Source organism: Pinus tabuliformis, chromosome 8 (genome assembly GCF_031772625.1).
Source record: "Pinus tabuliformis cultivar Carrire ecotype Pingquan chromosome 8, CPIR1, whole genome shotgun sequence".
Taxonomy (NCBI): domain Eukaryota; kingdom Viridiplantae; phylum Streptophyta; class Pinopsida; order Pinales; family Pinaceae; genus Pinus; species Pinus tabuliformis.
The window spans coordinates 1,729,855,745-1,729,878,457 of NC_142294.1; the positions used below are offsets into that span (position 1 = coordinate 1,729,855,745).

General features: G+C 42.0%; 1 pseudogene; it reads right to left on the reverse strand.

The window, feature by feature from the left end:
* Positions 1-21,237: 21,237 nt before the first annotated feature.
* On the reverse strand, positions 21,238-21,648 carry LOC149242999 (putative sugar phosphate/phosphate translocator At1g12500 pseudogene; annotated as a pseudogene).
* Between the last annotated feature and the right edge of the window lie 1,065 nt (positions 21,649-22,713).

A 22,713-nucleotide genomic window follows, 5' to 3' on the forward strand; every position in this document is an offset into this window, starting at 1 on the left:
AAACATTGTTCAAAACTATCTGTAAATCAGGAGGAAAATGTTGTAAAGTCATTATTGATAGTGGGAGTATTGATAATTTAGTATCCACATAAATGGTAGAAAAGTTAAATTTGAGGAAAACTAAACATCCTACTCCCTATAAAGTCTCGTGGCTATAAAAGGGACATCAGATACTAGTTAATGAGAAATGTGAAGTGGAGTTTCAAATAGGATGCTATAGAGCTACATTTCTTTGCAATATTATGCCTATGGATGTGTGTCATCTTTTTCTTGGATGCCCTTGGCAACATGAAAGGAAAGCAATACACGATGGAATGAGAAACACCTCTACTTTTGAAAAGGAGGGAGAAAAGAATGTACTCTTTCTTTTGAAGGATGAAAAAGCACCAGAAGAAGGCCAATCCAAGGTGATGTTACTTATTGGAAAAGAGTTCCTTCAAGAAACCAAATATGAGGAGATAAATTTTGCTTTAATCAGTAAGCCAAAGGTAGTACTCACAAGCACAAATATGAATGATCTTCAGGAAGAAATTAAAAATATGTTGAAGGAATTTATTGATATTGTAGTGGATGAATTTCCTGATAATTTTCCTCCCATTAGAAGTATTGGGCATCATATTGATCTCATTCCAGGTGCCAGCCTTTCAAACAAAGTAGCCTATAGAATGACTCCAAGGGAGAATGAAGAGATTCAAAATAAAGTGCAATAATTGTTGCATAAGGGTCTCATCCAAGAAAGCTTAAGTTTGTGTGTTGTTCCAACAATGTTAACTCCAAAGAAGGATTCTAGATGGAGAATGTGTACAGATTCTCGATAAATCAATAAAATCACAATCAGGTACAGGTTTCCATTGCCTCGTATTGATGACCTCATAGATTTCTTAAGTGGTGTTGCGTATTTCTCTAAAATAGATTTAAAAATTGGCTATCATCATATCAGAATCAGAGAAGGTGACGAATGAAAAACAACATTTAAAACTAATAATGGCTTATATGAATGGTTGGTAATGCCCTTCAAACTTACCAATGCTCCTAGTACCTTTATGACATTAATGAATGAGGTCTTAAAAGAATTCATTAGAAATTTTGTTATAGTTTATCTTGATGATATCCTAATTTACAGTCAGTCAAAAGAAGATAACTTAAGACATATTAAGATGGTTTTGAAGAATTTACAACAAGAAAATTTGTTAATAAATTTAAAGAGGTGTAGTTTCACGAAAACATAATTATTGTAATTGGATTTTGTGATTTCAAAGGGAGGCTTAAAGATGGATCAGGAGAAAGTGAAGGCCATAATCAATTGGCCAACCCCTGCAAGAAGCATTTTAGAGGTAAGAACTTTCATGGATTGGAAAGTTTTTATAGAAAATTTATCAAGAATTTTAGTGGTATATGTGCTCCACTTGTAGAAACAATCAAAGAAAGAAATCAACCATTCCATTGGACAGAAGAAACTAATAAAATTTTCAAATTATTAAAGAAAAATATTGCAGAACAACCTATTTTAGCATTTCCAAATTTCAACAAATTGTTTCAGGTTGAGACTTACGCCAGTGGAAGTGCAATAGGAGTTGTTCTAAGTCAAGAGGGAAAAGAAATCACTTAATACAGTCAAAAGATCATTGAAACCAAGAAAAAATACTCTTCTTATGATAAAGAATTCTATTCCATCATACAAAATTTAAAAAAATGGAGACATTATCTTATGCCAAAGGAGTTCATCCTTTACACAGATAATCATGCTTTACAATATATCAACAATCAAAAAAAATTAAGTCAAATACATGTTAAATGGATTGAATTCTTACAAAAGTTTACATTTGTTATGAAGCATAAAAGTGGGAATTCAAATAAAGTCACAGATGCACTAAGCGGGATCAACTTAATCCTGCAAGAATTCCAAGTGAATGTCTCAGGATTTGATCAGCTAAAAGATATGTATAAAGATGATCCAGATTTCAAAGAAGCTTATGGAGCTTGTGAAAATATTGTAAGTATATATAGAACTCCATGGTTAGATTACATGATACAAGAGGGACTTCTATTCAAAGGAAGACAATTATGCATTCCAATATGTTCAATGAGAGAAAATTAGTTAAAAGAAAAACATAGTGGAGGCTTAACAAGTCATTTTGGGCAAGATAAACCTCTAGTACAGTTACAAGAATTTTATTATTGGCCGCACATGCAAACAGATGTAAGAGTATTTGTTGAAACTGTTGCCATTATGATACAGGTGTTGGCCTTGATGGCAACTCACTCAGATGACAGTTCTCAGTACCGTAGCGAAGAATTACAGATTAGACTACAAAGAATGAAGAAAGAGAGGTATATGCAGGTTCACCATGACAGAGAAGCGTATACACGCAGGTTAACAGACCAAAAGGAGCGTATAACATACACACCCACTTTCACTAAATGAAAAGCGCGTATATCTTGGAAATCTAAGTTTTGGTCCGAGGTATTTGGTCCATGGTATTTTGATCCATGGTATTGGTCCATGGTATATGGTATGAGGTATCGACCCTAGGTATTTGGTCCAAGGTATTGGTCCTAAGTGGTTTTGTTCCATGCTATTGAGAAAGGCCTAAAACTATATGAGGAGAAGATCATTAGGCCAAGTGGTGAAAGGGGAGCAAGTATTGAATATCTAATGAAGTGTGAGATCCAATATGCAGGTTATGGGTTTGTGATGCTTTGCTTGGTCTGAACTAAGGATGCACCTATGTGGATGATGATGGATGATGGCTCAGGATCTTAATGATTGGAATGTATTATCTTTATGTGGTTTGATCATGGATAGACTAGATCTGAATTACTGACGCATATTTTATTGTATAAATGTTATGATCTGGGTATGACAGATGTCTGGAATCGCTGCAAATTTATAAGTAAATATTTGCAAAACTGTATGTGGGTTTGCCTTGGTAAAAGCATGTATACACGTAGGTTCAGCTCATCAGAGTAGAGTATACATTATGAAATATGATATTTGAAGTTGCAGTTGGATCTGGTTGTCACTGCAGAGTTCTGGGTTCTGCTCTATGTTCTGGTGACTGTGTTTTGATAACACATTTCAGTGATTCAATTGTTGGGTGATTCAGAGATTGATGATGCAGGTGTAGTTGATGGTGGTGATTGATTTTGTGCTTCAATGTTGTTGATGGGTCCAGTATGAAAATTGGATGAAACGTGGCCTTCAGATTATGGTGTTGTGTTCCAGGAGTATCCAATCTGAAAATTTATGAAACATGGTCCTTGGAGGAAGAGAGAAGGTCATATCCTTTTGTAGGTCAGTGCCTATGTACTGGTAAACATATTAGCCAGTACAAGAGACAGGGGGTTAGAGCTCCCTTCCAATAGTAGCTGGAAAACGAGCGAAGGTTGGAGCCTTCAGTAGGTCGGTGCCTACGTACTAGTGAACATATCAGCTAGTACAAGAGTTAGGGGGTTGTAGCTCCCTTCCAGTAGCAGCTGGAGAATGAGAGAAGGTTGTAGCCTTCTGCAGGTGGGTGCCTTGGTACTGGTATGAGTCTACACCAATACAAGATTGTAAATTGGTTTTTCTTATATTAAAGAAGACAGCAACAGGTGGTTTTTGTCTCGCATTGGGTTTCCACCTTAAATCTTGGTGTTCATGTGTGTTTCTTATGTGTGATGTTTTGTTCTATTTTTACTGCACCTGGTCACTGTTTATATGGCTAATGAAGTACTGATGCACTGATTAAAGATCAACATATGATGAATTAACTGAATCATAAGTTTGTTGGATATATGCTAGTTGCCTTAAACATAGTTGCGTGTACATGCAAGTTCCCTTCACTGAAGTAGCGTATATGAATTTGAGTATGAAAAGAAAAAGTAATTGACTTGCTAATACTGATTCACGCCACCCCCCCCCTCTCAGTATTATTTCCAACAATTGGTATCAAATCAGGTCCTTTGGCAAAAGCTTGATTGCTTGAAGGAGATCCGTAGAAACAATGAGAAAGAAGCTAAAGAAGAAATCACCTCAGAAGAAGAACACAACTCAAAGGAACAGTGACAACAGGAAAAACAATTGGCTGTTAGATGGAAGCAAGGATTCAGATTCCAAATCACCTCAAGATGAACAAGCAAATGAAGCATCAAATAAAATCATAGATCAGCAAGATCTATTTAACAAAAGGGAGTGTGCCCTCAAAGAAGAAGTTACCAGATTAAAAGCTCAGCTGGAGTGTGCCTTCAAATTATGTCAAATGCTGCAAGATGAAGTGATATCATTAAAAAATAAGCAGAATAAAGAACTACCTCAAGTAGATAAAGAAAAAGAAAATGAGGTTCTCAAACTAAGGCAACAAGTGGAAGAAGGAAGAAAGTCTGAAGAAATCTTGAAGAAGCAATATCTGGAAAAGGAAGAATAACATCAGGTTGAGGTAAATATCTTGAAAGGTAAATTAGAAGAAAAGGATAAACTGTTACAATTTCAAGACAGTATTAAGATTTTGGATAATATTCTTAGTAGTCAAAGATCTCCTGCTAGCAAAACTTGTCTTGGTTTTTATGAATGCATTGAAGGTGAATCTAGCTCACAAGGTGAGGTAAGGAACTCTAATGCAAAATCTGAAATACTCAATAGGGAGATGAGAGGTCAACCCCATCAACAACCAAGGAAAGAAAGTATTCAAAGAAAAATTTTCTCCTAACTGTGGAAGTGATAGACAGTTATTTCCTCTGATGAATAATGTTGAATGTTTTATATGTCATAATTTTGGACATGTTGCAGCCAGATGCAAAAGTAGAATGGTTCAAGACCGTCACACAGAAAGATCATCACGTTCCAGGTGCTTTAAGGGATATTGTTTTTCTTCCAATATGTTTGGTCACAAAGCCATTGACTTCTATAGAAGGAATATGAAACATGTAAGATGTTATGCTTGTAACAAGTTTGGACATATAGCAAAGGAATGCATGAGCGAATTTGGGCCACCATACCAAACGAAGAAAACATCGAAGATATGGAAGAAGAAGGAAGTACAGTCATAAAGATGTGGCATAGCAGACTATACAGACATGACAAACTCAGAGGAACCTGAAAGTGTGAAACTTCAGTGTTCTAAATCTCATGCGCAAGTTTCATGAAGACAAGTTGTGTATATATGCGAGTTCGAAGTTACACAGTCACGCATATGTTGGTTTGAGGAAAAGCAGTGGGACAGACTCAGGAAAAAGGGTCTGATATGGTTCAGTCAATTATTTGCTCTGTTTGATGATTGTTATAAACTGCTGATGATGTGTGGAAATGTGTTGGTACTCATAAGATGTTATTTAGAAGTTCTTTTGATCCTCACAAATTGACTTGATGTATATCTGATTGATGATGATGCCTTGATACTTCTTGCTGATATATGCATGATCAAATCTGACAATGAAGAGATGGAACAGGTTCAGGGGGAGCATATGCTTCGAATAATGCATTGTTGGAATTATGATTAAAAGTGTTTGGTGATGATGCGTATGTGGCTAAATGATACATCTTGCTATGACACTTAGGGTCGCATTATTGGTATTCATATCAGATTCATGGATGATTACTTAAGTGGCATGGTATTGCAAGTTACAGTTCTGGATGTTGTTGACAGATGTTTATGATGTAGATCATATATGGTGCATGATAGTTGTTGATGCCTATCATGGTCTTGTTTGGATTGCTGGTCTTTTTTATAAAAGTCATGTATATCATTTGATGTAAAGGCCATGAAAATACCTAGGTTGTAACCCCACCATGCACGGGAAGGATGATGTAATGATTTCTATTTTCAATCATGTATAAACATTTGGTATATCCCCACTTGGTTGGGTGGATGAGTCAGATTGGTGTATCCCCACTTGGTTGGGAGATTAATGTATGTATGAGTCATTGGTGATAGGAAGGTCATACTCACTTAGTTGAGTTGTAGAGTCATGTTATTATTTTGAAAAATATTTTTGTAGACTCAGCATGTGCTCAGGGGGGGCATGGACGATTTGGTGTATCTAAGCATGTACAAAGGGGGAGCCCAATCAAAGATTTCAACATGTACTAAGGGGGAGCATGAACAGTTTGGTGCAGCTAAGCATGTATATCAAAAGAGGAGAATATCTTGGTCCGCCCTTTGCCCTTGATGTCAAAGGGGGAGAGTGACTTGGTGTTGTTGTTGCCATCAAGTCCAAAGGGGGAGATTGTTGGCATTATGATACAGGTGTTGACCTTGATGGAAACACTCTCAGATGACAGTTCTGAGTACAGTATCAAAGAATTACAGATCAGACTATAGAGAATGAAGAAAGAGAGGTATACGCAAGCTCACCGTGACATAGAAGCGTATACACGCGGGTTAACAGACCAAAAGGAGCGTATAACATACACACGCACTTTCACCGAATGAAAAGAGCGTATATCTTGGGAAACTAAGTTTTGGTCCATGGTATTTTGATCCATGGTATTTGGTTCGAGGTTTTGACCCTGGGTGTTTGGTCTAAGGTATTGGTCCTAAGTGGTTTTGGTCCATGGTATTGAGAAAGGCCTAAAACTATATAAGGAGGAGAAGATCATTAGGCCAAGTGGTGAAAGGGGAGCAAGTATTGAATATCTGATGAAGTGTGAGATCCAGTATGCAGGTTATGGGTTTGTGATGCTTTGCTCGATCTGAACTAAGGATGCACCTATGTGGATGATGATGGATGATGTCTCATGATCTTAAGGATTGGAATGTATTATCTTTATGTGGTTTGATCATGGATAGATGAGATTTGAATTACTGATGCATATTTTATTGTATAAATGTTATGATCTGGGAATGACTAATGTCTGGAATAGCTGCAAAATTATGAGTAAATATTTGCATATCTCTAAGCGAGTTCGCCTTACTAAAAGCGCATATACATGCAGGTTCGGCTCATCAGAGTAGTGTATACATTATGAAATATGATATTTGAAGTTGCAATTGGATTTGGTTATTGCTACAGAGTTCTAGGTTCTGCTCTGTGTTCTAGTCACTATGTTTTGATGACAGGTTTTAGTGATTTAATTGTTGTGTGACTCAGAGATTGATGATGCAGGTGTAGTTGATGGTGGTGATTGATTTTGTGCTTCAATGTTGTTGATGGGTCCAGTATGAAAATTGGATGAGACGTGGCCTTCAGATTATGGTGTTGTGTTCCAAGAGCATCCAGTCTGAAAATTTATGAAACGTGGTCCCTAGAGGAAGAGAGAAGATCATAGCCTTTTGGTGGGCTCCAGTATTGTAGCAATAATGCTACAACTCTTGGAGCTTCCTTCTCTAATTTTATCAACCTGGTAGTTCGTAACAAACTTGGAAGCGACGGTGTTGTGTGCACAAGTACTAGCTCTTGTCGCAGCTGTCACTTGGTCAGATGGCACAAGTCCGCTAGGGCTCAAGCCAACTTCTATATGTTCTCAGAAGAAGCTTTCTAAATGATGAATGAAGGCTATCTCAAAGGAAATTAACCTACTTTGCAAGAATGAACTGAAAGCCAACCAAACATGGAAACCCTAGTAAACCCTAATCTGACTAGCTTAATCTTTATGATGCAATGGTGGGAATGCAACTTCTAGAAATGATGCCATTACTTCTAGTGAGATGAGATGCATGAATTTAAACTACTTCCATTGAAGAGAACACGTTTTTGGTATTTTTTCTCAAGTGGGTGGAGTTATTATGATTGTGCTTCTTACTGGGTCTTGACTGTGCAGGGGTAGCTAGAAAGGGAGGAAGGCTTGGGAACAGTCAGGAGGACTCTGAGAGGTTCCAGGGGATCCCTCACATCATTCCACAGAAGTCCACAACGTTCAGGTGCTTGGCAACCGTGTTTGCAGGCTTCTACAGGATGTCTGCAGGGGATCCTACAGGAAACTCGAGATTTCTACAGGAAGTCTGCTAACTTCTACAGGATGTTCTACAGTCGGAGTTTTGGATGATGGAGGAGTGAAGTAGTTGTATGGGTGGATAGGTAAGATGAAAGAGGAACTTGTGATGGCCTATGGACAGAGAGATGAGATGGAGAGAGAGTGGATAGAGCTGGTTGGTCGATAGAAGGGTAGAGTAGTGGAAGGTCAAAAAGATTGAGCAACGTGGACAGTAGAAGGGTTGGAAGGCAAATGAGCTGAACAGAGGATGAGTAGGTGGCTTAGACACGGTTCAGAAGGATAAGAACACGATGAAGTGGTGCTGCACAGTGTAAATGAAACAAATCACCTTTATCTTGCATGTAAACGAAAGTTCACCAACCTATTCTAACTGTTTTATTAGGAATCAAAGAACAACAATGTAAGTTGAAGGGAAACCGTGCATGATGCTGAACCAAGGAGTCATTACTCAAGATATAATCGCATGGACAATTCTTCAATCGAAAACATTACATCAATACTCGCATGCATATGTTAAAACAGTGTTTTTGGCAGTTGGCACGGTCTACACTTCCGGTCCCCAAACAGAGGTGAAAGTGAGCATGCATTCAACCTTTTTGAGCTCAACGTAACTTCAATCTCCCTACACTAATTTTGAACTACTGAAACAACTGCATTCATGAAACTAACCTACATAACCAACCCGAAACAATCAACTCAGCAAACTGTGTTTTTCAAGTGCATGTAAGGGAAAGAAATGCAATGATAAAAGAAAGACAAGTAACAATACAAAGAAAAGGAGGTCTATTGCTCTCAGGTTGGGCCCTAACCTGAGAGCTATAGCTCCCCTAAGAACTCAGAATCAAATCCAAATCTGCCTGCCTTTTATTAAAAGATCATAATCATGAGTCTAACAACATGCCAAAATTGGCTTACAAAGAGCAAAAACAGAGCTACAGCTCGTAATCCAAAATCTACAACAAAAGTTCAAGAGTCTCATCGAAGGCTACAGCCTTAATATTTATACATGATGAGGGCCAAGCTGGCCTCCTCAATTAGTGGAGCTTGGCTATCCAACTAAAAGTAAACTGTTGTTCCTGTAGAATCCGTTGGCTGCCTTCTAGCTCGGTGGTGATAGCTGTTGGAGCTCGGAGTTGGGGTGGAGATCACGAGGGAGGTCATTCAAGGCTGTGGACAACCTCCCTATAAACTCGCAATGCCACCTTGGCTGTCTCCTTGTCTCCATCTGCGTGGTCTTTGCTCCATTTAATGTCAAAAAACCTGAAATCATCATGTATTAGCCACATAGATATAATGACTGCCCTTCTTCCTACAAATAACACGAATATACTAAGAAATGATGCATAAGTGATAAAAAATGAAGGGTTGAGCAAGGTAAGTAGGCCAAATGAGCCCAAATTGTTACCAAAATTTGGGGCTCATCATCACCCCCCAGCTAAAATATTTCCTCATCCTTGAGCAATTTTGCTCCAGCTCCTTGTCCTTGGCCGAGAACTAGGTTCCGGAATACTCTCTTTCTTTCCTACTCTTGGTGGCTCTGCTTTTTCTGCCCTTGGTGCTGATGAGGGTGCCACTCCTTCCCTCTTCTCTGTTTCCTTGACCTTGAGCCGGGATTTTGAAGCCGATTGGTCTAACCTTCCTTTCCAAGTAGTTTTTTTTGGGCTCCCCCTCTCGTAGGTGACCGATATCTTCGAGGGGGACCTCTCACTGGGTGAAGTAGGGGCATCCCCGGTAGTGATTTGGCTGCTCGATGGAGGTTGTGGCTTACCCGTCTTTATCCTCACACTTCTTCGAGCTTTAAAATATAGAGGGGTCTCCCTCTTTCTCTTCTCCTTTGGCTTAGGAGGTGTGCTGAGGGCGGCCAGCACAGCTGCTTCCTTCCACTCACGAATGTCAGCTTTCTTCTCCTTGGGTTTCACTTTTTCGGGGCTTCCTGTAGAAGACCCTATTTTAGGCAATTTCGGGCTTCCTGTAGAAAACCCTTTTTCAGTTAATTTTGGGCTTCCTGTAGAAGACCCTTTTTCAGCAATTTTCGGGCTTCCTGTAGAAGTCGGTTTCGGCTTTCCTGTAGAAATAGGTGTCGCCGCCTTGGTTTGCTTTGCTGCATGAGTTTTTCTTTTTGACTTGGTTGCGGTCGTTGTCGAGGCACTCTTGCTGATGTGGACCTTCTCAGCCTTGTCCACTCTGCCTTGCAACCTTTGCTCTCTTTCTGTCAAGATGGGTGTGTCATCTTTCTCCTCATCATCCTTTTTCTTTTGTTTCTTTTCTTGCGTTTTCTTTTGCTCTGTGGTCGGGGTCTTTTGGCCTTTTTCTTTTTTTACTGCGGCCACTGACTCTTTCTCCTCACTGCTAGAAGAACCGAGCTCTTCGGTTAGCATTTTTATATCCCCGTCCTTTGTCAAATTTCTGAAGGCTTCCCATGAGAGAGGAACCTTGTATGTGTGGAGCGCATCCTCCACAAGGAGTTTGATCAGTCCATGGTGGGCTACCTGGTCCAGTATGCCTTCTTTCAACTTGGTTGCACACTCGATTAGAGACTGTAGTAGAAAGTAGGGGAGACTAAGCTTGTTTTCTACAGGTAGATCCATCTGGTGCCGCAATTCAGTGAGTAACCGAAAATGATACCCGTATACAATGCTAAAACGACCTTCGGAGGTGATGTACTTCATAATTTGCAGGCTCACTTCATTCCATGGTGGCAGTAAACTGGTTCTACGAACCCCATTTTTGTCTTCTGAAAATTCCTCCTCTGGTGGAAAGAATTCTTTCTTAGCTTGTTGGCTCAATTTCATTTCTTCTTTATCCCATGGTAATCCCATTGGGAGCTCCGTAACTCAGCTGATGAATTGTGGGGTGAGTTTGAGGCTCAGACCCCTGAAGGTAACGGTGGCCAACGTTTTAGATTTCAGCCTCAGAGCTTGCAAAAATTCTTCTGCCACTTCGTCGTCATAGCCCTGCAATTTGTCACAGAAGGATATCCATTGTGCTCGTGTGAAGAGCTCCACCACCTCAGGGTTTTCCCTTAACTTCGTTGAATCAGTGGGCTCCCTTCTGATGAACCCACCCGGCATGGTGAAAACTGCTGCGTTAGTTGGGGGTGGCAAATGCGGAAGAAATTCGGTCTACTGGGACAGAGCGTAGAATTAAGCCTCTGTCATGCATGTAATTCACAAAGCTTACCCCCTGAGAATCTTTAACACAGCCAACTATACTAACATCCTGTAGGACGACAGTTCATGCACGGCAGACAACAATTGTAACAATTTTCTACGACCGGACTGTAGACGACGATTCTGCCACCTTCAAAAACCAATTGCATGGAGAGTTCAGGCTTACCTTTTTAATCCGCCACCTTTTGACGTGGGGAACCCGACTTCCTGTAGAAACAACTTTCCTGTAGGAGCAGTGCACGATTTCCGGTGGAGACTGGAGTGGGTCTGCGCTCTTAGTATTGCTTCACAGGCGTTCTGATGGCCAAAGACTCGGAGTATCGAACTGCAGAGGGATTCGGATGATCACTCGAGTCACAAACGGTGAATGATAAATGCATGGGGGTGATAATCTAGCCGATTAGATTTGAATCGGCGGAATCCGTGGCGCGGGGGTGAGTTGTCCCTGCCGGACCGTTGGGCGACGTTACACCATCATTCTTCTACAAGTTCCCTTACTGCCACATCATTCCCCGCAGATCCGCCGCCGCCATTCTCATTAGAACTCGTTTCTCCCCGAGTGGATGGTTCTCATGTGTCCACTGCCCATTTTTTCCACGGCCACCATTCACACATCCGGTTCGACCAGCTGACTGGTCGACGTGGCCAATCGATTGACCATACAACCGCTCAACCCATCCATTTCACACTTTGCAAACATTTTCAAAGTAAAATTCATGCAATTCGTCGGAAGAAAGGGTCGAGACACTTACCTGTGCGGCCGCAACACGATTGTTCAGGCTCTTGGACGACGATGAGTGGATTTATTTGCTGCTGGTGGATTTGCACAGGCCCGGAGGTTCGTATTCACAGGTCGCTGACGATGGATTTGAGGCTTCAGCTGCATGCGCCCGCGTCTTCATTGTATATGGTGTGCACTCTAGCGGGCTTAACTGTTACGGGACTCCTACAGGATGTCCTGTAACAGTTTCTTCCTCCTCGGGTACATGCTGCACAACGAAGGCAATGGCCCCACGATCACGCTCACAGAGCTCATGGATGGCTGGGATGGATATGGTAGGACATCTCAGCACTTTTTTCATCTTAAAAATTGTTGTCTCTGATAACTCACTGATTTTCTTTGATGGTGCAGGTAGCTTCTTTGCATGTCGACAAGGATGGTGGAAAGAGGTGACAACAGTGTATAAGGGTGACAACAATAGCTTGCATGTGTCCCAACCGATCCTTGATCATTAGATCTCCTCATAAAATGAATTCTGGCCCGTCCCGAACTTCTACAGGAAGTTTCCTGTAGAAATACAGAACTTCCTGTAGAAAGGTTGCGTTTCCTGTAGAAAGTCTGCACCTTCTTGTAGAAAGTCTGCATCTTCCTGTAGAAGACTCAAGCCATGATGAAATTGTGCACATACCTTGGAGGAAATGAGTATTCTTGGAGGAGGTGTTGGTGAGGTCTCCTGGCAGCATGATAAGGATCTTTGGCTTTGCGTTAAAAGACCTCCTCTCCTTCATAGAACACCTGCAACCTGCATGCATTTTCACATTATAAACTTGTTGTCCCTATCTTTTTTCTTATTGTCTTTTCTTTTTTTCCTTTTTTTTTTTTTTTTTTGAAAGATAACAGGGGCGCCTCAATGAGGTCTTCACCCTTGCCATCTGCCTTAAGTGCCTCAGAGAGGTTTTCACTCAAGGATCTTTTTTAAATCTCTTTTTTTTTTTTTTTTTGAAAGACAATAGGGGCGCCTCAATGAGGTTTTCACCCCTACCACCTGCATTGGGAGCCTCAGAAAGGTTTTCACCCAAGGATATTTATTATTTATTATTATTATTATTATTTAAATCTTTCAGGGTATGCCCAAAGCAGAGGCAGAACCCTTCTCTATTACCAATACAGATTTCTCCATAGTTTTGATGAACTCTTGTCTTAAGAGAGGTTTCCTGTAGATCTTCAATCGATGCCCATTGATAAGCATGGGGATGGCTTCCTCATCAATGGTTCGAATAAGAACAGATCCATTGTCATGGCATTTTTCCACTGCATATGGTCCTAGCCATCTGGTTCTCAGCTTCCCCTTGAAATATTTGTATCTGGAGTCATACAACAGGGCCCAATCTCCCGACTGGAATTTCTTGTCATGGAGGTGTTGGTCATGCCACACCTTTCTCTGAAGTTGAACCACTTCTGAGTGAAGTAGGGCCTGCATCCGGTGCTCGTCCAGTCCATTCAGCTGCAATAACCTTTCTTTTTGTGCATGGCTGAGATCTAGATCTAGCTGAGCTGCCATCCTCAAAGTGTTGTATTCAAACTCAATGGACAGCAAAGCTTTCTTCCCATAGACCAGCTCATAAGGTGTGAAGCCGGTGGTGGTCTTCCAGGTGGTGTTGTAAGCCCATGTGGCCTCAACCAGGCGATCTGTCCAATCTTTTCTACTGCTGCTCACCACCTTAGTCAAAATCCCTTCCAACGCTCTGTTGGTGACTTCCACTTGCCCATTTGTCTATGGACGATAGGGGTGGAAGTCCTATGCTTGATCTTGTTGTGAGCTAGTAGGTCTTCAATCAAGTTGGATGTGAACTGGCTCCCTTGATCGGTGACCAGCTCTCTTGGGTAGCCAAATTTGTAGAAGATGTTTTCTCTTAAGAACTCAGCCACCTTCTCTTCTGTTGCTGCCTTGATTGCTTTAGTATGTGCCCACTTTGTCAGGTAGTCAGTGCACACAATGATGTAAGACCTTTGCCTCGAAGGAGGGTTGATTGGATCCACAAAATCCATACCCCACTTCTCAAATGGCTCAAGAGTCACTTGAGGTTGGAGAGGCATCTCATCCCTTAGAGTCAGTTTCCCCATTCTTTGGCATCGGTCACATTGGCTGATATATCTTCTCACATCTTGATGAAGTGTGGGCCAATAGTAGCCTGCCTGTAGGATTTTGAAGGCAGTCCTCTTTGCTGCAAAATGTCCTCCACAAGGCCCATCATGATAGGTGAGGAGGATATCAAAGACTTCCTCCTCCCTTACACAACGCCTTAAGATCTGATCAGGGCCAAGCTTGAACAGATTGCCCCTGATCCAAGTAAATGAGGCACTTTTTCTGATGATTCTGCTCTTCTCTCTTGAAGATAGGTGCGGAGGGAACTGTGCTGAAACAAGGTAGTTTGCTATATCAGCAAACCATGGAGAGAGTACTGAGATAGCAAACAGATGTTCATCAGGTAGCTGGTCATCCACTGTTCCATCCTCATCTGCAGACAAATCCAATCTAGATAAAAAGTCAGCAACAACATTTTCTTTCCCTGGTTTGTCAACAATGGTCAAATCAAACTGCTGCAACAAAAGTAACCATCTAATAATACGAGCATTCATATCTGGTTTATTCATTAAATATCTAATTGCAGCATGATCCGTATGTACAAAGGTCTGATAGCCAGTAATATAATGTCGGAACTTGTTCAGTGCATGGACCACAGCCAAGAATTCTTTCTCGGTTACAGTGTAATTCAGTTCAGCTTTGGACAAGTTTTTGCTAACAAAGTAAATGGCATATGGAAGTTTTTGTTCAACTTGTCCTAAAGCTGCCCCTATGGCTTTGTTCGAGGCATCAGTGTGGATGTGGAAAGGTAGGGCCCAGTTTGGGCTTCTCAGGATTGGGGCTGACACCAACTTGTCCTTTAATTCATTCAAAGCCCTCTGACAATCGTCAGTCCATTTAAACTCCACATCTTTTGCCAACAGGCCAAACAATGGCGAGGCTAGCTTGCTGAAGTCTTTAATGAATCTCTGGTAATACCTTGCTAATCCTAAGAAACTTTGGACATCCCTTACCTTTTGGGGAGGTGGAACCTTCTTGATGAGAGCAATTTTGTTAGGATCCACTTGTAACCCTTGGCAAGAAATGGTATGGCCTAGCACAGTCCCTTCAGTCATCAGGAATAAACATTTTTCGGGACTAAGGGACAGGTTCATCTCAATGCATTTGGTTAAGACCTTTCCCAGATTGGACAATGCTTCCTGGAAGTTTGACCCATAAGGCGTGAAGTCATCCATATAGATTTCCACCGCATCATGGACCAGTTCCGAGATGATGCTCAGGACAGCTCTCTGGAAGGTGGCAGGAGCATTGCATAGCCCAAAGGGAAGAACTCGGTAGGAAAAGTTACCCCAAGGACAAGTGAAGGTGGTCTTATCTTGGTCTTCCGGGCTGATTTGGATTTGGTTGTACCCGCTAAACCCGTCCAGGAAAGAGAAGAACTTCTTTCCTGCCAATCCATCCAACTCTTGATCTATGAAAGGTAGAGGGAAATGGTCTTTCTTGGTAGCTTTGTTCAGTTCTCGATAGTCCACACAGATTCTCCACTTCCCATTTTTCTTGGGAACCAACACCAGAGGGGACACCCATTCACTATCTGAGATGGGGTAAATGAATCCGACATCCAACAGTTTTTGCAATTCTTCCTTGACAATGTCCTTAAGGGTTGGATTCATTCTCCTCTGAGGTTGCCTAACCGGCTTACAATCCTCTTTGATGTATATGTGATGGGTACAGACCGAGGGATGGACTCCTTTCATCTCCTTATAGCTCCAAGCAAAAGCATCTAGGTGACTGGCCAACAGGCTACACAGCTCCTTTTCCTGGGAAGGAGATAGGGAGGAGCTGATCTTTAACATTCTCTCAGGGCCGAACTCCACATTCTTGACTCTGGGAGTGACAAGGTTGGTGGCACAAAGGTCCACTAAGGTGTTGGCTTGGGCATCCTCCACCAATTTCTCTAAGGATAGTGCACTGGAAGGTGGATTATGGATCAAGGTCTCGATCAAGTCATCCTCGGTTGGGGGGTCTCTTCTAGTGGTATCTAGGGTGCACAAAGGTGTTGGGTACACCTCATCCTCTTCTCCTTCCTCCAACCATAGTGGTAAGTCATGCTCTAAGGAGGGTTGGGCAGGAGGGTATAGGACAAGCTGCTTGGACATAGGACCATTCTTGATGGTCATGTTTCCTGCACGGCAACTGATGTAAGCATCTGCATTGGCTAACCAAGGCCTTCCCAAAATAAGAGGATATCCAGTAAGCTTTGCCTTGGGTTGCAGAACCAAGAAATCTGCAGGGTATTCCCAAGAGTCGAAAAATACCAAGACATCCTCCACAATCCCTTCGGGAGTCACAGTGGAGCGATCTGCTAGTTGCAGTACTGTCGAGGTCTTTCTCAAGGAACCCTGAAGATTGAGTTTGAGCATGGTATCCCTGGTCATCACATTAATGGCAGCCCCCAAATCAATCAAGGTGTGAGGTATGATGCTGCCATTGATGTGGACATCTACTACAGGACTCCCAGGATCTAGATACTTTGGGCAGATGACTTGTCCTAACATAAGGTCAGACAGTTGTCCTAAGACATTGATGGTTGAAGCATCTCTCTTTCGCCTGCCTGGGTGTTTGAAACATTGTTCCTTAACCAGTTTGTTGTATATTGGCACATCCTTGATGGCTTGGAGAAGTGGTATTTTCACACACAACTGCTTGAGCTCTCCCAGAATCTCATCCTCCTCTGGGTTGGGTTGTGTGGTGGCTGTTAGTCTCTCAAGAAAGGGTGGAATAACCTTTGGTTCACTTTCCTGTTTGTCCTCCTCGTCCTCTGGGGGAGGAGGTTGGCGATCTGGAAGAGTCTTTCCAGATCGAAGATTGATCTCCTGGATCTCCACAGCATAGGTAGGACATGATGTTTCCCCAGTGTATACCTGTTGGGCCTGTCTATTGTTGGGGTTCGGGTTCGGTTGAGCAGGCATTTGAGGTTGCCTTGGAGGAGCATGAGGTAATGGTTGAGGTTGAACTAGCGGTGGAGGCAAAATGGCAGGAGGAGTGTTGTACTGGGGCTTCCACCCCGACTGAGGTGCATTCCACTGAGGCTGTGGCTGGGCATGTGAATGATATGAATGAGTAGTGGGTTGAGTAGGGTACTGAGGTGGATAAGACCATGGAGTAGGCATAGACGAGGAAGGATGAGCAGGGGGACCCCAGGAAGGCATAGGATTCGATTGGTTGGGGCTGTAATAAGCTTGAGGTGCCCCTTGCATCCCCTGCTGGTAAGGTCTAGGTCCTTACGGCCTCCTTTGGTTGAGGAAATAGAGAGGTTCAATGGGAGCTTTTGTCCCTTAGTACATATCTTTAAGTCCAGGTAAGGTTGGGCATTGATTTGTGGGATGGTCCTCCTAACAAACGAAGCACACTTCAACCGAATGCAATGGGAATTCATTCTTAGGGTGTCTCCTTGTACATCTAGGGCAGAAGATAGCCAAGGCCCTCTCAGCTTCTTCCTTCTTCTGCTAGATCCTGAATGTGTCCAGTTGCATGGCAATGGTCTGTCTCACCTCACTCTTAAGATCTTCTAATTGATTTGCAAACTCATGCTTGGAGAAAGGGATACCAGCTGAGAGGAGGTTTCCTCTACCTCGTTTCCGGGCTGCCCTAGAGTGGTTTATGAACACAGTCTTGATGTCCTCATAAGGCAGCTGGTAAATATCTCCCCCAGCTAACATGTGAAGGGTATCTAAAAGGTCTTCAGGGACTCCTCGGAGCAGGACCAACTTGAGGGATTCAGGGTCAAGTGTGCACCTGGCCCGCTTATAGCTAAGTTGGAACCTATCCTCATAATCCTATAAGGACTCATCATTTCCCATGGTCATCCGAAAGATTTCTCCCTTGGTTTCCTTGGACCTACAGTAGTCCCGGTACTTGGTATTGAAAGCTTGCTGCATCTGAGCCCAAGTGGTGATACTATTCTCAGGTAAGCCCATGAACCAGCGTAATGCTGCATCCTTAAGAGTGGAAGGGAAGAGTTTCAGCTTCTGCTCATCTTCAGTATAGTCATAGGTTCTACAAAGGAAAGCAAACTCAAACAGGAAGGTATCAGGATCTTCAGTAGTTAGTCCATGGAAGTGAGGTAGAGCAGAGGGGCTAATGTTTTTCATTTTCATGTCTCCATTGGTTTCTCGGATGGGAAAGGCACCTTCTATTCTCTCATCTTCTCTTCTATTGTCAGCCATAGCTTCAGATGGGATGGTCCAAGCGGCTTCCTTTGGTTCATATGATAGAGTGGTTCAGTGGCTCCTTTAACTCTTTGATATGCAACTTTAAGTCCAGGCAAGGAAGGGCACTGATTCGTAGGATGGTATTCTTCACAGACAAAACACACTTCTAGGGAGTGCATTGGACATTCATTCCTAAGATGCTTTCTAGTGCACCTAGGACAAAAAATGACCAAAGCCCTCTTGGCTTCTTCTTGCTTCTTTTGGATCCACAAGGTATCCAATTGCATGGCAAGAAACTGCCTCATATCACTCTTGAAATCTTCCAGCTGATTTGCAAATTCATCTTTGGATAAGGGACTGCTCCCAACATTTTTGCTTGTAGCCATTTGCTTCAGAGGAATGTTTTCTTCTTCTGCTATAGGATCTTCGTATATCTCAGGAGGTTCACCTATAGGTTCTTCTGGATCACTATCACCGAAGAAGAGAGAAGGGTGACTCAGTGATGTGGTGGGGGTGTTGGGTAGGAATTTGCATGTTTTATCTCGGTTCCTACGAGGCATGAAATGGAAATACTTTTTGATTGATTTTGTTTTTTCTTTGGTACCTGCAAAACTGAAACAGATTGATCTACAACTAACTATCTTGCTGAAATAAAAATGCAGAATTGAAATGAAAGCAGGAAAGGACTAATCTACTTTCCTCAAATGGAATTGCAGGAATGGAAATGCTAGTCTATGCTTGCAAAATTGATATTGCGGAATTGAAATGCTAATCTATGAAAGCAGGAAATGTCTATGCTACTTTTGCAGAATGGAAATGAAATAAACTACTTGGCAGAAGGCAAGAGTAAGAAAATAGAAGAAAAGAAACAATTACTAATAGTCTGATGCTTCCCCGGCAACGGCGCCAAAAAGATGGTGGGCCCCAGTGTTGTAGCAATAATGCTACAACTCCTGGAACTCCCTTCTTTAATTTTATCAACCCGGTAGTTCGTAACAAACTTGGAAGCGACGGTGCTGTATGCACAAGTACTAGCTCTTGTCGCAGCTGTCACTTGGTCAGCTGGCACAAGTCCGCTAGGGGCTCAAGCCAACTTCTATGAGCTCTTAGAAGAAGCTTTTTAACTGATGGACGAAAGCTAACTCAAAGGAAGCTAATCTACTTGCGGAAAGAAACTGAAAGCCAAAAAGAAACGCAAACCCTAGAAAACCCTAATTCTACCAACTAGTCCTACTGATGCAAAGGAAAGAATGCAAACTACGAAAAGAGATGCCATTACTTCTAGGAAGGTAAAATGCATGTGTCTAAGTTATCACTATCTGAAGAAAACATCTTTTTGTATTTTTGCTTAAGTTGTTGAAATTATCATGCATGTGCTTCTAACTAGTTTTCCACTGTGCAGGGATGGATCAAGGGATGAAATGCTTTGGGAAAGGTTGGGATGGTACAGAGAGGGTCTAAGGGATCCCTAACATTCTTTCTGAGAGTTTCACAAAGTCTGGATGCCATGCAACCGTGTTTATGAACTTCTACAGGAAGTCTGCAGGGGTTTCTACAGGAAGTTATGTAATCCTTCTACAGGATGTTTCGAAATGGGATTTTTGAGGATGGGTGATTGATGGAAGATGCATGGATGGTTATGGAGGTAGGATGGGGGTCTGAAGTGACCCAGGAACTGATGGATGGAGTGGTGAGATGATATGTGGAAGGCTGATTTGGCTTTAAGGTAGTTGAGACAACAATGGAGAAGAAGGTAGGGTTACGTGGGCAAGAGGATGGGTGTGAAGCGAGAAGCCTAGATATGGGATGAATCAGATGGCTCTGATGAAGCTTGACCATGTGAGTGAGTGATAGAGATGCCCTGCACAATGCACATTCAACCAAATCAGTGAATTCTTGCAAACAAACTAAGTCCTAGCTAACTTAATCTAACTGTCAATGAAATGAATAAACAACAGCCTCGTTTGGAAAGAGAATCATGTACATCACGTGAGAAAGAACATTCCGAAAGATCTAAATGCATGACAAACTCCTACCAATCGATTCCCAAACATAAAAAGCTACTTTAACCAACAAAAACAACCAAAATAACAAAGCAAGATCTAAAGAGCAGATTTTATTTTAAGAACGCAACAAACACACATAAAGATAAACAGGGGTGGTACTGGGCGCTTGAGATGGGCCCAACCCCAAGAGCTACAGCCTCCCAAGAGAGATTTAGAGCTGGTGAAAAGCTGAATTCATCTTTATTAACCAAGAATGAAGAGTTACATCGAAACTGTCCACAAGGAGAGCTTGAGAATGAGCTGAAAGCAAAGCTAATCTATTGCATATAAATCAAATTACAAAATGACTACAACAAGGCTATGAAATGACTAACTACTAGCTACTATCTACTGGCTAACTAGCTAACATCCACTGGCTAACCAAAATGAGGCCCTAAGCCTTCTTATTCATACAATTTGAGGACCCAACAGTCCTCCTAAAATTTAGGGACTCAACTGCCCAAGAATTGTAGTTAACAACAGTCCTACTTAACTTGCTTGGCTGCTCTTGTGCTAATTGATTTGGTGGCCCTTGAACTCCGAGCTGATGGTGGAGAATTCGAGGTAAGGGCCCATAAATGAGGGGGACACCTTCCTACAAATCCTCTCCCTTGTTCTCCCACGAATTTGGCTGCCAAGTGCTCATTAAGACCTTCAATTTTGTCTCCAAATTGACCAAAAAGGCTACACAAAGCACCCATTAGACTTGTTGGCATAATGAATAACCAAATTCACTCTATTAACATAAATATAATCAAAAACATGCAATGAACTAATGAGAATGGTGGATTAAGTCAAATTAGGAGGTTGAATGAGCCCAAATAATTGTCCATTTTTGGGGCTCATCATCACCCCCCTACTGAAAGTGTTGCTCATCCTCTAAGCAACCAATCTCTCTCCTCATCTTTGATGGCCCTGGTGGCTTCTTTGGCTAACATCTCGGTCGATTCCTCCTTTGGCTTCCCTCTTTTCAACTTCCTGTAGAAACAGTTCGCTCGCTTCCTGTAGAAACAGTCTGCTAACTTCCTGCTGCCTGCTGCTTTTCCTTGTGAATTCTCAGCCTTGTTATGAGTGTGCAAGTATATGCAATCATATGGAAGAAATGGTGGCCTTGGAATTTCCTAAAACCTGCAACGTGAGGGCACTTGTATGTTTTGTAACAAGGAAGTTGGTTAAATTCACATGATAAGCCATGGTCATGTTTCCAAGCAACAGGGGATTGTTGGTTTTGCTGGCTTTTTCAATAGCAATAGCTAATACATTACCCTCCACAAAAAGAGTAACACGAAGCAATAACAGCGCAGCAATTGGTGCCATGTACATGAGAAAATTCATAGAGTGAAGCTTCTCTGCCTCAAAGGTAAGCAGGAGCCCCTGAACAACTGATTTCAATGCTCTGGCAGCAGTTGATCCTAGGCAAACCAAAAAGCCAAAAAGGTGGCATAATGGCTCACTGTTGCTTGCAATAACAATGCCAAATACCACAGGCACCAAGGCCATATAAACCACAGAAGACTCCCTCTTACATGTTATTATAAATGCAAAATATTGCTGTGAAGAAGGGAGTTGTTGCCCCAATAGCTTGATTGAAGGAGACTGGCAAATAGCGCAGAGAAATATTGCCACAAACAACCGAGAAGGAGAACATGAAGCTCAGTGCCAATACCTCAAGAAACTGTCTCCTGGAGACGATGAACTACATTGGTACAATCTCTAACCATGAAATTGCCAGAAAACCATAAAATGAACAGGCACACATGTGCAACATTCTGAGGAATATTGGGTATCTGCATCCAAAAAACTAAGTAGGCATTTGTTAAGCAATAGCACACCAATATTGGAAGAGTACCAAGATGCAATAATGAGAGCTGTTGTAATAGTCTGGGACACAGGAAATGCACCATATTTTCCTTCTCCTGTTGGAGTTGGAGGTATGTCAATAACTTCTTGTTCAAGCTTTGGATTACTGCCCCGCCTCGTCCATGTTTGTGTTTCGGCCATAGCTGAAGAGGGCTTGAAAAATCAGATCTGATCAATATTCGGAAGACCCAATTGGTTTCCAGACCTGAGCATCGTCTGGGTACTTGTCTATACTGTGTAGGACTCAGATGGACCCAAAACAGATGTGGATGTCTCGTTATTATAAGCCTCCCCCAACTCTGCAACTTGGTGATCTTTTTAGCCTCCTCGAGCTGAGAGATGAAAGAGAGATCAGTTCCTATTGGGAACAACTTCAGATTGAGATTGAGGTGTATGAGAAGCGAGCGCAAACACAAATCTCATCAGAGAGATCCACCCCAGTTCCGCCTGAAAACCAAGAAGCTTACTCTGCCCTGGAAGACTCTGCTGTATTTTCCTGTAAAACGTCTTCCTGTAGAATGCTACTGGATTCCATAGGATGTCTCTACGCCTCTGCACAATCTTGGTATGCTGGAGAATTTTGAACAGGCCAAAACAATCAGCGAAGGATGATAGGTTAATCATTTTGAGGAAGCAGAGGATGTATACTTCGGTTGAACATTATGCAAGTGCAAGTTAACAGCAGTCTATGAGTTTCGGCTGAGC